Source organism: Drosophila miranda, chromosome 4, assembly GCF_003369915.1.
Source record: "Drosophila miranda strain MSH22 chromosome 4, D.miranda_PacBio2.1, whole genome shotgun sequence".
Classification (NCBI taxonomy): domain Eukaryota; kingdom Metazoa; phylum Arthropoda; class Insecta; order Diptera; family Drosophilidae; genus Drosophila; species Drosophila miranda.
The window spans coordinates 16823988-16837270 of record NC_046677.1 but is presented as its reverse complement, the minus strand read 5'-3'; the positions used below and the strand labels follow the sequence as shown (position 1 = coordinate 16837270).

Genomic DNA, 13283 nt, shown 5'->3' with positions numbered 1-13283 from the left:
TAGTGTCAGAATATAGGGAAATCAACGCCTGCACATAGACGCATATCCCCTATGGCGGGGTCCTACCTATTACGCATGCATTCCAAGCCAAATAGTTTTGAAACGAAACGAAATATGAAATTTCTTCTAAATCAAACATCAATAACAGTAAATTGAGGTAATTTCAACGCCTCGGGCGGATCATTCTCTGTGAATTTTCGATGAAAATTGCATCAAATCAACTCTTCTGGAAAATGGTTTCATAATTTTGATAAACCTGCCAATGTTTGCCATCGTTTCAGTTCATTGAACTCTCCAAAAGAAATATTTAATGAACCGCAATGCAAAACCGTTGCATATCCGCAAACTATACGAAAATGTTGACTTGATTTAAAGAATGCCTTAGATTGTCATGGAAATTTCCTAATTGGCATTGGCTTCTGTGGTAGCTTTGCATACATGCAATTAAAATTCAATTACCATTCTCACTTTGACTTGAAAGTTTATAAAGTTTGTCCAGGAAGACAAAAACGAAACATGAGGGAATACTGCTGTTGCGATGACTCGAATTCCACATATCTTCGGAAATATTCATGGGGAATTTTTTACGGCCTTTTAACACCAACTTTGAGAAGATATCTTTTGATTATCGCTATAATTGCAAGTATTTCTTCGCCCCTTACATATTTCACCTCGCACCTACCATCCTCTCTTCAATGTCGATTACGTGGAATAAATATTCTTGTCACCTCTAGTTTTGCCAAGTTTGAGTGTGAAATATTTATAAACAATTTTGTCCATGTTCAGCAAGAGAATATTTGATCAAAACGAGATAACTAATTTTCCCCAGGCAAAAACTTTCAAGCAACCGTTGACCTAGTCTGGCTTAAATTGTGTTTATTGGTTCTAACACAAATTTATTGCCCAAATGGCATTTGGAAATAATGGACAATCTTGACTTGGATAAGGCATACGAGCAGACAGCAGACAGCAAACGGCAAACAGCGTACGGCGTAGGAAGCAGCATGGAAATCCATTATGTGACCCAGAGGACCACGGCCTACTCCAGAAGCCTCTGGCAATGTCAACTGGCTTGCATTTTTCCCATTTCCACAGCAAGTATCAGTCGGAGATGGAGGAGGAATGAGGTCAGGAATAGGACTAACCCGTGGACAAACAGACACACAGCCTATCGGGGTTTGCATAAACACTGGTTTAGCCCGAAGTGCATTTGTTTGCCATACCAATGCCAGTGGGTACTCCAGGGCACAGCACAGACGCCTAGACAGACAAAGTTACGGACATGGCATCGTATTTATTTATTTCTTTCGGAAAACTCAAGGGAAACAGAACTTACGAGCTTTCCAGCTCGGACAGCAGCGTAGCGACAGTCGAAAATGTTCATTTAAATGCAATTGAACTTTTCCAGAGACGCATGACGAGTGGAAGTTGCATTCGCATTTCAATTACTTCAATGACACATGGGGCAAAGGGACCAAATCGTGTTAAAGTCCGCTCCTGCATCTCCACCATCTCGAATTCGCCAAAAGTTGGCACGTTTCGTTCCAGGTCAGAATGATTTGATGGAGTTTTTGTGGGTTTGATCTCGCCATAAAGGGGAGCAGGCCAATTCTTCTTTTAAAACTTTACCGGGTTGTCCTTATGTCTTTGAAATTCTTAGCCAACCAGCCATATGTGTCTGAGGTGGAGGGAAAATACTACGTGGCAAGGATGCCATAAGACAACAGACGTGTCCACGTCTTATGTTACCACTTTGAAACATTTCTATCCTCTGCTTGATTAACTTCTCATTTAACTTCTCACCATTCACCATTCAGCGTTCAGCATGACTCGACTGCATTCACACACCAAAGAGACCACACAAGGAGTGGTGTCAAGGTGATAGATATGAGCACTTCTACCCAGAAGTGAAAAAGCTTTTAGTGCACCCAAATGACATGCATTGAGCCTGAAACTTCATTGGGCTCCACCTGCCCCATGTGTCAAGTATAACGCATACGCAGTGTGTGACACACTCCAGTAAAAACCCATCAAATCATAATTGAGGCGCACAGACTGTCCATCAATAAAGTGAGATTGAGTAGGCAACGATGAAACCCAACCAACAGACACACCTTTATGCCTGCAAGCAGATAGTACGAGTACTCGTGAATCTCTGCAATAAAAAGTGGGGCATCTCCCTTGTGACCGTGTGAAAATAATAAAAAAAGTGTCTTTAAATTTACAATTTTCTTCCCAATTTTCTTTAATTTCATTATTAAGAATTCTTGTGCCTTATATTTTATACTGATATTTTTCCCCTTTTTCCCTTTTTATATTTCTTCTTTGTTTTTTCCCACCAAAAGACCTCCTTCATAATTCATAAACAAACACCAGTCCGAGCAGATGTCTCTGCTGTGGCATCTGTCAGAGTTAATTGACGCTCGGCTCGCAATTTCAAGAGATTTTCGCGTGAACCTTCAAAGTATTATATGGTACATATATCAAGTGGTTCGTTATTGTCACATTATAATAACCACTTACGAGTATATGATTCAGGACGAAACAGCACATGGCACTGTCTCCGCTTATTGTTTCACTCAGAGATTTCATTCTTTCCGTTTATTTGCTCACAAAACAAATACTTCATGCCATGTTTTATCTCTCTCCCTCTCGTTATCTCTTTCAATGGCTCTTTCGCACTCCCTTCTCTGTTGCACATTTCCCACCTCTCACTCATTCATTTATTTATATATTTTTACAACATTTAACCGATGTCTGCGCGTGTCTGCTGTTTTGCGGCAGGACGTGGTCTGGTCAACGTGGCGTATGATTATTCAAGTGTTCATACAAAGGGTGGCTTCAATAACGCACAAGAGTTATCAAGCCTTGTACATGTCGCTTCAGTATTTAATTAAAAATGTTCCTACAAAATTTAAATCAATTCCGGATACGGAAAGGAAACGGCAAAGACCGTACAGCTACCAGAAGAAACACACAAATTCCAGATAGGCGCAAAAGAGGTCACAGAGCAGCTCGAAACTTAATTGGCAGGAAAACGCAGAGACAGGGATGGCAGGGATAGGTTCTGTCAAAGAACCAACATCCGAGTAAGACTGTTTCCATAAAACTGTTCCGAACAATTAAAAGCTTAGTTGCGCGAAAGGCTACACAAATCCACCTCTCATTATAAGCCGAAAATTGTTATGGAAATGAAAAACCTACTAAAAATGGTTCTGAGAAAATAGTGACGTAAAATAGAAATAAGCATGGCAAAAACAAAATGAAACCAGCCCCTAAGCTGTCATCTTTTTCAGGACACACATTTAGATATAGCCGACAGCTGGAAACACAGATATACATAGATGTATGTGCATACATAGAGGACACGTAATCAGAATTTTAATATAAATTTTAATTAAAATCCCAACCACATATTTGACTGTGCTGAAAAAGGCTTGTCCCATTAAAGGAGGGTGAAAATGTCGACCCAAAAAAGTATTCCATTTGATAGCAATGTTTAAAATAATCTTATTACATACCCTGTCCTTCGAATTAAGAATAAAAATATCAATTCCAAAATGTGCAAGCAAATAGAAACAGCCAGCAGAATAACGGCCAAGGCCAGACTGGGTCTTGGATAAATATTATCTTTTTGTCGTGGAAGGGGCCATCAGACGCTCCTAAGAGCCCCATACGCACTCCATAAATATTGGCCTACAGACAAAGACGGCTAGCCATTAGGCATAGACATAGCCATTCCAGACAGGCCCTTCCGATTTAATTCGATTTGTGTAATAAAAATGAACAATATGTAAATACTCTCCAAAATGCAAATTAGAACAAATAAATTTGGCAAACAAATTGCAAACAAATTATGGCCACAATAATTTTCGTAATAATGGGAAAAAAATCGACTTGCCTGCGGGCTTAGCAACGAAAAAAGAATCGAATGTACGAAATGATTGGGCTAATTTGTGGAAAATAAAAAAATTGTATAAAGAGTAATACACAAATGCAGAGGAGAAAAGCTTTCCCAAAATAATTTAAGGTTACACTGTAAATTCTCGTTAATTTGATGTTAGGAAAACAATTTAATGAAGGAAAATATCAAAGTATCATTCAAAAAATTCGAGTAATAGTATGTTTACCTTGGCCTTTATTCTCCTTAAAGTGCAAAGGGCACATGAAATACTTTTAATTACCGGGCAGCTACACAAAGGTTCCAACTTTTGTGTAACTAAAAACCCCAAACAAGTAGAGCAACCTTCAGCCACATTGCTCCTAGCACGTGATTCAAGGTTCAGCCACTTAGCCACTTGTTTGTGAATGCCCCGGAGAGTGGCCGGACAGGAGAATGGTGTCTGCGGCATCTGAGTAAACATAGCTATCTGTTACAGTCGGGATTCAGTGCGGGGACAGTCCCAGTCTCCGGGCTATTCTTTCGGCATAATGGTATGTGTAATTTGTTTTACCTTTGTGCGTGAAAGGACGGTAGACAGAGACACCATCTCCTTATGAGGGTGTGTGTCGTAAGGCATTTCTAATTATGCAAAACTGAGCAGCTTTGTGATGCGTTAATGGGACACTCATAAAACCCACACAAAAAGGGTACACGTGCGAGGGTTAAAAGTGGATAAAGGGTTAACATTTTCCCAGTGACTTACGATTTTGCTTTCCCTCATTAACGGCAAGACTTTAAGGCCGCTCCATATGCGAGATGGAAGCCATATGCCCTAATGGCTACCAGATTTGTCATTATGCATATTTAATATTTTATGTTTACTTTCAAAGCCTTTCTTTCGCCTATTGCTAGGCTTCAATGATTGAGGACCCCTCCAATGACAAACAAAACTTGTTTGATGAGACTGTTAAGGCCATTAAGGCTGTTAAGGCTTAAGGCTGTTAAGGCTCGAGCATGTATGAGAGACGAGTTGGCTCTGTTATCCGTGACGAATATGGACTTTTATTAAAGACTACTTAAGGGAAATAGTAAAAAACTACCAAGCTAGAAATGAAAAGCCACAGGGTACGATTTTTGTATTGCTTCACGCAAATCCTTATCCGCATTTCCATTTTTTCAGCAGTTCATTGCCCTGTGGCCTGTGGCAAGCCAATCAACTTAGTGCCAGCGTCTCAAAAATGGCTTTTCTCATTTGATTAATAACCCTGGAACAATGCCCAGCCGGAGAACCAAAGCCCCATGCCTCGCCGATCCGAAGACTTTTCCCAAAAGTGCTCATAATAGTCTTGGTCTTAGGCCTAGTCCTACTGTGGTGCCATATTTTGTGGTTACCAACGAGTTAGGTGGAATGTAAGTGCCGCACTTTAATTAGGGAAACGCAATTAGAAATTACCATGAATATACCCGGAAAGGGTCGAGGGAGATTTACGATCAAATCTAACTTTAAATTGTAAATTAAGGTTAGAAAATCTGCCACTAACAAAGAATCTTAAAGGCCAAAAGCAGATGATGATGATTAAGTTGGGGACAGACGACATCCTGTCCTGCGGCTGGCTGTTGTTATTCGGCTTGGCTTTTTTTCGAGCTGGTTCTCCTGTGGGTTTCATAGGAACACGACACTTTACGTGACTTCCTTATCGTAAACAATTTGTTTGTTGGTCATCCCTGAATTTCAGCTCAAATCCTGCAGCTCTCCATCTTTTAGAATGAGTGCGATGAGGAGGAGTCATGCGGCATGTCTTTGTTTAGTTTATGCCACAGCGCACAGGACAACAGCTGACTTCCTGTCCGCTAATGCCGGAGACAAATGAACAATGCCGGAGTTCGGCAAAAAACGAATGAAACCGTTGACAGCTGACGGCCCAAAGACAGCGCCGTCTGTGCCTTTGCCGCCTAACAAGCTGATAAACTTTGGGAATATGATTCCCTTACTTGGGCCCTTGTTACTTGGTTTCGGTCTGGGGCAGGTGGTTGGGTAGTTTTGATACTCGCAGTACACGCACTGTACCACATAAAACGTTTAAAGCTGAATGTTCGCCGAATGTAGTACTTGAATAAAACGAAGAATTAATACTCCGACAACTTGCTTGAAGTTCTTTGTGGCACATCCGGGCTGGGAAGCTTCCGCATTAAGATAACATAACAACGAGCCAGGCCAGAGAGCGCTAGTATCTTACAAGTAGTACAGGTTCCACTTAATATTTCCTTTCTGGCTGCAATTGCCAGCCAGCACACAGGGCGAAACGACAATTGCAGATCCTTCTGCTCATAAATGAAGCCACGTTAGAAGGACTCTCGTTCTGCCCTGGCCTGGCCGGGCCTGGCCTGCAGCCATCGTTGTATTTGCTACTAGAACTTACGTCATAGTCAAAGTGCCTGAACCTTGAACCAGTCGCACAATAAAAGTAAATGTCCCAAGGAGCCACAAGGGATAAAAATAAAAGCCCAACAACAACGAAAACATACATTGGTTTGTAACACACTTTCAAAACTAGAATTTCTTATGATTTCATATACTTTGCGAGACTTCAGACACAGATGGAACCTCCTCTCCACAGATACTAGAAGAAGGATATGCCTTAATTGAGTCTTTTGTTAATTCTATAAAGTTCTCTGCGTTGCAAACATCTAGAGTCTAGACATAATCGCAATACCCTCTGAAAGTGTATAATAAAAACGTGGCAAAACAATGTCCTGGCTGGTCGAGAGCAATTGTTTAACTGTGAGACATGCCGCAGCTTGTGTGCTCATAAGTAAACCATAAACATTTTTATGACTTTTGCCCCTTTTTCAGGGGCATGCATGTCCTGCACCGTTGGACTGGGGGCACCAAAGGGCAGGGATCCATCCAACCATATTAGAGGGCTCTCGAATTGTTCCAAATTAGATGTGCTTAAAAAACGAGTGGCCTAACGGAAATCATTAAATGAGCTTTTTATTCCACATCAAGATTATTTATTTCAGCAGAGGTCGCCCCTATTTTACACTTGGAAATGTCGCTGGCCAGCAGTCCAACAAGTAGGTTCAACGTTAAGAAACGTTTACCTTTTCATGGGAACTTTTAAACGGCCCCCAGCAATTGACTTTCATGAACTTTTATTTCAAGGAACTAAAGGGGGCTGTAGGGAAGGAAAGAACTAAGCAAATATTTGACGCAATTCGTGAAAAATAAATTAGGGCACCTTAAAGTCATTCACATATATATAATAACCATTTAATAGAGTTGTAGCGAGGCAAATCTTTTATTCCGAATGTCTACGTGCCTTTGGATAAACCACATTTTTTCGTTACCAATTTCTGTTGCCTTTTTCGTGGCCATTTTCTTGGCGGGTAATAAATCATATTTTTTGCCATTTTCGATTTGTCTTCATATACAAATAGCAAAAAAAAAACAATGTATCTATTGGACGCACAATGACTAAGGCTAACTGAGTGACGGGAAGAAAATCTTAATTTATAATCTTAAAATTACTGGGCGTTGTGTTTTCAGTATTCAGGTGCTTCCGACTGAGAATCCGAACATCTTAATGTTTATCATGCATGATGCTTTCTGTTTTGGGGAAATTTAAAGACCATCAGTGGAGAGAAAGTGGAGACTTAAAAGACAGAAAACGTATGTAAAGTCGGGCATATCTCATGGCCGCCAACCACTCAAAGTTGCAAGCCGCGTGCCACGGAGCTCCAGAGCAGAGAGCAAACCCGAAAAAAGTGAGCAAAAAGCGTGGCTTATAAAGACAAATTGCATAAAGGATAAGGGCAGCGAAGGAACAAATTGCAGCAAAAGGCTGCCTGTATGATTGGCGCTACATATATAGATATATATACCTCTCTCTCTCTCTCTCTCTCTCTCTGTATCTGTCTTTGTGGCTGTCTCTGTAAGTGTCTGTGCATTCCAACTGAATTGCCAGAGCAAAAAGGAAAAAAGCAGAAAACGCAAAACCAACGAGTGTCAAGATTTAGCAGTACTGGGGTTCTGGCTTCTGGGGTTTCGGGATCCTCGCCTCTGTTGCGACTGCTGTTGCTGCTGCCATCAATTTTGCTATCACATCAGCAATTGAGACTGAGAGAAATTGAAAGCCAAACTGAACTTGAAACCATACAGACAGCTTTACGTACAGAGAGTGCTGGTAGGTCCCTTGGCAAGTCAAAATTTTAATGACTTTAATGGCCCTGAGTCATAATAATATGAAGCCCACAAAATTGCATTTTAATGGCCGCGAAAGTTTTTTAATTACATCAATGTCAACGTGAGACACTTTATTGCATTACATTCAATATAAATTTGTATTGAAAATAATGAGATATATTTACCGGACCGGACAGTCGCTTTGTTAAAAAAATGTAAAAACATATGGGAAATGTCTTACACTACGGCAGCTCGCGCTTTATTTCTCGTTTGTTTGAAATGTGGCTGCTGTAATGTGTCAAAACAAAGCACATATGGATTAAGGTTAGCAATGGAACAGAATATCTTTCAGAATTAAGGTAGAATCATTAATTAAGAAAAATCAAAGGGTATTTTTGACTCCTGATAACGCTATGGTCAAAAAAAAAGAAAAATACAGAGTACGCCAGATCGAATCCCTGATAGGAATTTGAATACATCTCAGTCCCCTTCATTGCACCACCTGGACAGACATTGTACTCTTATTGGATTTCATGCGCCTCAATTTAAGTATGTAAATATTGGTTTCTTTCGTTACTATATAACAGTTGTTGTACTTGTGACAAAACATGCCCGAAAAAATGGCAACAAAAACTTTGTAACAATTTTTTATAGTTCAACAGAATGTCTGGGGATGTAGCACTGCATTTTTCCAGTTTTGCTTATCAGCGGGTCGTCGGTTGTGGTTGTAATAACCAGACATCAACGCCAGGAAGCGCCGGTGGGTCGCTCGGCCATTCAGCCGAAAAATGAGAGCAATTTTTGAAAAGCGGAAATGTTTGTGTACTCTGCCTCGACCAGAGCCAGAACCGGAAGAGCCACAGCCAACGCCAACGCCAAACCTATATTGGAGAAATTGTCTTTGGGTCTATCGCTGGGCCTCTTCCTATCCCTGACACAGTCCTTAGGTCCTGACTCGTTGTCTCTGTCTCTGAATCTGTTGTGATGGCAAAAATCAATGTGGTTAGCTCCAAACTGCGGTAACATGCCTTCTCCTCTGTGTTTTCCTTGCTGTTTTGTCCCCTGGTCCCCTCCATTGCATCAAAGGTCGATTTTTAATTAAAACTTGCAATTAGCAAATGGATTTATTTTCTCTTGTGCCCTCCGACAATAACTTTGGATACATCGCAAAGTTAATGGTGTCATTAATCAAATAGCGTTTTCACTGGTCTTCCGATTCGTGGATGACCGCAGCTACGAGCAAATAAATAGCTAATTAGTATTAATAAATTTTAATCCAGCAATTAATAAAACACTTCTCTATATTATAAAAAGCTCAAGTGTAAATAATGGTACATCATAATTGAATATTAAATTCAGCGAATTTATTATGTGTTCATTTCATTCAGAAATAAAAGAAGAGTGGACGTATTTTTTTAACTTCAATAGAAAACATTTTACTCGTGCTATATAAAACATTCTTTATATACATCCACACCAAAGCATGAAATAAAATAATATTGCATGTAAAATATAGCCGAAATATTTGAAATCCGCCCACTGCAAATAATCTTTGTCGCTGCGTATGCTTCAGGCTTTTATATTATAAATATTCAATCGTTTCATAACAAAGTTCTTTGAAGGAAAAAAAATCCTAAAAATCGATGGGCTTAAAACAATTGAATTAAATCATTTAAAAGCCGAAAAGTAGTACTAGAGTTCCTCAAACTATTCTATTATTTTTTATGCTTTTAATGAGATTTAAAAATGGTACTGAAAGATTTGCGAATTATTCGAATTGAGATTTGAAAAAATTACACAAATAATAAGCGCATTTATTAGTTTTAAATCTCATATATTCAGACTCTGAAAAATTCCTGGCTTTAATTAGTTATGTGGGCCATACATGAGCAGTTCATTATAATAGTGCACATTATCACATCCATAAAGAGGAGGTTTCCATTTTACTTTGCTAAAGTGCTCAGTGACTGTGTTTAATTTGGTGAAAATAATGGAATGATTTGCTTTGCAGGAAGCATTAGCCCTCTATTTTGTTTGTAATCTTATTCGTGTAGCTATGATAGTCTTAATAAGTGTAAATTTAATTAGTTAAACGTTTTGATAGAGCACTCTTAACTGGATTATGATATCCTGTTTAAGTTCGATTATCAATTCAATAAATGTTCACATTTTTGTATTGGCATAGTTGCTACATTGTTTTGCCAGTAAAAGCATAGCAGAATAAATACGGGACTTGCGATTCTGCATAATAAACAATTGACAACATCAAATATGTATTGTTTGACTGTAGCTATCGTATCTATCTATCCTATGCATAGGAATGTTATTTGTGAGAGTAAAATGTAAATAAAATTGGGTTTTTATAACCTTAAGAGGTTGAAAATGAAAAGAAGTGTAAAAAGGGACAAAACCTTTCACCGTCTTAATGTTATTTTATTGTTATGTTGTCCTATGTTATTTTCGAAAAGTATATTTTACTTCGAATCATCCGATATCTTATCATAGGGCGTGCTTATAAAGTCTGTGGATCAGATTCCTTCCTCTCTATTCAATACTCTTCCTAATCCCTACTATTTGCCAATTTGTTGTACATACATATTTACACCACAAATGACTTGTCAGAACTATCTTAACCTTTTTGGAGTACTCTTTAAAATAATAGTCTGACATAATAGTAGCTGTAATTTTCGTGACTTGTTAACACAACGAAGACAATGTGACTTTAACAGCATATCACAAATACATCTGAATAAGATTATGTGAATATGTGTATGAATACTTATGTATATATGTATATGTATATATTCGTATACCACTTGCAAATGCATCTGTGCACAAGCATAAAACGGAAACGGAAGCTAACAAGTCGAATGCAAGAAAAAGAAAATAAAAATGAGTATACATCTGAATAAATTGTTGTCAGATAAATATTGCAAAAGACAAACAGATTGACTGCTCATGTTGCGATTGAGCAGAAAATTTTTTTCAAATTAACTTCAGAAAAGAAGAAAAGCAGAGAATTACTGCTTACGAGTAGAAGCAAAAATATACTTTTCTATTTTTGTTTGAGGAGCTCTTCAAATTGATGAAGATGATGGGTTACAATGCAAGCAGAGTACTCCTAATGAGGCTCAACTAATGACTAGGAAGAAGAACTGAAGAAATAACTCTTGCAATCTCTCATCCTGGGACTGTCTGCCCCCATAGTTGATGTATTGTTTTGACAGCTCTTTTTGAATTTGACAGCTGTGTACGACCCTTTCCGGCAACAACTGTGCGGCATTCCCTGTGACATTCATCTGAATTGATAACCCGAACCAGAAACCTAACATACAACACCTTTTCAGTCAACTCAATGCCGTCAAAGGGTCCAAGTTTAGTTTCTCCTCTTCCATTACCAAAAATACAAAACTATTTTTGTGGCCAGTCATAGTTCGGCTGGTTTTAAACTGTCATTGGACCCAAAGAGTTTCGTGGTTGACGTTGGGATCTGCATTGATTAAATTAAAAAACAAAAGTCGCAAAGGTTGAGATATTTTCTGGCGATCCATCACTTGACAGCTGTCTGTAGGGATAAGTTCAAAACTTTTTGGTCAAACTTTGCCACGGGTAATCAATTTGTCATAAGATGTCAGGTCAGTAGTGTTCGACCGCACTTGGCACGTGCTATTGCCACACTAAGGCAAACCCTGATTTCAATGGGCTTCGTGGCTGAGTGTAAAACTAAAATTGAACTTTTATTTATTTGAGCACCTCTTTATTCAGGTGTTTGGACAGACACACATACTTACTCTCACCTTAGAGGTAATAAAATATTTAGTGACAAGCTCAGTAAAAACATAAAAATTTCTGTTGAGAGGCCGTATCCCCTCTGAAATACGTACAAACAACGGACGGAGAGTGTGTCAACACAATCAGCATAATAACCGAGGGTATGTATGGCCGTGACTCCAAAGGGCTACAATAAAAGTGGATTAAATGTAAACATTTGTGAGATTGCCTCTGCCATGGCTGGTACTTAAGCCCTATCGCCATGTCCTCTAGAGGGACTCGAGCTCGAATTGATCCCTGTGCCATTGGCCTTGTTCCCAGATCCTACCCGTCCATATAACTTTGGACGTCGCCATGTCAATGCCTAATGACTTCGGCTACATGCCGAATTAGGCAGCACAAATGACAGCCTGGCCTAGAAATTTCGGGTTAGATGTTGAAGTGCACATTTATCCATCCTCGACCTTTTGTATGCATAAATGGGTAGCCCCGGAATGGCTTGGGCTTGGACTGTGTTGCCAGAAAATTAAATGGACTTACAAGAAATAATTTAAATCTTAATTTTTCCAAGGAATAATATAGTTTCAGCATGCGTGAGCAGATAAGGGGTTCAGAAAACACTTAGGGATGACTTGGTTAAGTATTTACTTACTTGGTGAATATAGTTTCCTCAGGCTTGCTTTTCTTCATTATTTGGTTTACAGATAGTTGATAGTTGTTAATTTGTTGTTAAGAAAAATGAAAAGCGAAATAATCTTCAACGGCAATCATTGGAAATAATTGGTGGTGGCCAGAAGTAGCTCCTTTTTTGATTTTTGTGATTATGTGCGACCGCCTGAAGCTGAATTGGTCCTAATTCAATAAACACGCATTTTTTTATTCGGCCCACAAGCGAATTCTTTGGGGCAATGGCTGTGGAAAATCAGGAAAGTCAAGTCGAGACAATAAAACGCTTTTTTATGGCTCTTTTAAATGTTTCGTTCTAAGACAGTAAAAAGTCTTCAAGTTGGTAAAAAAGTTTGGCGTTTGTTAGTTGTCTTTCCCGTTCTTTGTTTCTGCTGTGAATGCAGAGGGAAGTTGTCAGTTTTTGACTTGAAATCGTCATGAATAATGGTAATTATGGAATTGTACTTTAGTCATGACTCAGACACTTGTCCATAATCCGTCGAGTGCAGTGAACTTGTTGGAAATTCCGATGCTTAAAGCCAGTGTAGCCACTCAATTTCTCACACCAGGAAATACACACAGTCCAAGGGGGCTCCGCATCGCTGAGAGTTTGGGTTTCCCATCATCCTCATTATTGTCGCCATTCTGTGGCCATCTTCGGTCCTCTGGCACTCTGACAGCCACCAGAAATATCAGGAAAACTTTTTCCGCTTCCTACTTATTCATATATATATAAATTTTAATAATGTACAAAGGCCTGACTCTGTCTGAACCCTC

At 39.1% G+C, this 13283-nt stretch overlaps 1 long non-coding RNA gene across 5 annotated transcripts in view; it reads left to right on the top strand.

Annotated features, from left to right (window-relative positions):
- The window catches only part of LOC108163848, a 155134-nt gene that overhangs the window by 132753 nt on the left and 9098 nt on the right, over positions 1 to 13283 (top strand). The gene's annotated exons all lie outside the window — the stretch shown is intronic.